The sequence below is a fragment of the Tamandua tetradactyla genome, chromosome 14 (assembly GCF_023851605.1).
Source record: "Tamandua tetradactyla isolate mTamTet1 chromosome 14, mTamTet1.pri, whole genome shotgun sequence".
In the NCBI taxonomy this organism is placed as follows: domain Eukaryota; kingdom Metazoa; phylum Chordata; class Mammalia; order Pilosa; family Myrmecophagidae; genus Tamandua; species Tamandua tetradactyla.
Genome location: NC_135340.1, coordinates 79,495,058 through 79,496,486, shown reverse-complemented (window position 1 = coordinate 79,496,486; position 1,429 = coordinate 79,495,058). Strand labels below are relative to the sequence as shown.

Here is a 1,429-nt window from a genome sequence, read left to right as displayed (position 1 = left end):
GGCCATGAAAATGTCCAAATTAAGGCATCAACAGGACGATACCTTCTCTGAAGAAAGGCGGCTGGCATCAGGGACACTCTGTCACATGGGAAGGCACATGGCCAGTCTGGTGATCCTTCTCCCAGGTTTCATTACTTTCAGCTTCTGGCTTCAGTAGCTTCCTCTGTCAGTCTCTTTGAATTTCATCTCTTAGCTTCTCTGAGCTCTCTTGACTTTTTTTATGTGTCTACTTTATTCTCTTATATTCAAGGTGGGTCACATCTCAATGGAAATAACCAAATCAAAATGTCCCACCCGAGATCGCTTCGGCAGCACATACACTAGAATTGGAACGACGCAGAGGAGATTAGCACGGCCCCTGCGCAAGGATGACACGCAAATTCATGAAGCATTCCATATTTTTTAAGGAAAAAAAAGTTCCCACCTACAACAAGTCTGCACCCACAGGAATGGATGAAAAGAACATGGCTTTTTCTGGGATACATAACAGCTTCAAGCTAAGACAGCATTTAGCTTTCATGTAAGGGCAATTTGGAATTTAAATAGTTTAATTTAGTTAAATAGTTCAAGATAAGTGGAATAGTTAGGGGACATTATTTGAGGAAGATTAAACTCACCTCAAGTACTTTCTAAGCCACATCTCTCTTTCCGTTAAGAAGATTCAAAATGACCATGGTCAATATATTTAGAGAGCCTATTTTGCAGTTACTTTTAGAGTGACCAGGGCACAGACTAGGAAAAAATCACCACAACAAAAGCCCTCCAGAAATGGGGAGATAAAGCTCTCTGCTGACGAGCCCTTGTCCTGTACAAGTGACTCCTTGTGCCACCTATTGGATTTGAAAGGAACAATCTCTCAGCTTTTGATTTGAAGGTAAAACGCTTCAAGTATTTTCTGCAGATGGAACATATTCATAATCTCCCATAAAGCAGAACCATCGTAAAGACATAGCATTTTGCAGGTTGCTATGATGGAAGAAAACATCAATCCAAGACCCCCAGAGTCTACTGATTTCCTTATTGTCAATGAGCAAAAGAATCACAGTTGGCATTTATCGAGCACTTATATTATACTATGCAGTTGACATGCATTCTCATGTTTTCTTCATATTACCGTATTTCATATTACCATATGAAATAGTTATAATTAGTCTCATTTTACTGATGGGGAAACAGCTTTTAGAAATTAAGTGGCTATGAGAATTAAAAGTTTCTGTGCTCCACTTATCCACTGTTGGTGGGAATGTAAAATGGTACAACCGCTGTGGAAGGCAGTTTGGTGGTTCCTCAGGAAGCTAAGTATAGAATTGCCATAGGATTCAGCAATACCATTGCTAGGTATATATTCACAGGACATGAGGGCAAGGACAAAAACGGACATTTGCAAAAAAAATGCTGTGTTTATAGCAGCATTATTTATGATCGCAAG

At 39.7% G+C, this 1,429-nt stretch overlaps 1 non-coding gene across 1 annotated transcript; it reads left to right on the top strand.

The window, feature by feature from the left end:
- The first annotated feature begins 296 nt into the window (after window positions 1-296).
- Window positions 297-403, top strand: LOC143656609 (U6 spliceosomal RNA). Its single transcript, XR_013162525.1, has one exon. It is a non-coding gene; the product is annotated as a U6 spliceosomal RNA (small nuclear RNA).
- The last annotated feature ends 1,026 nt before the right edge of the window (window positions 404-1,429 follow it).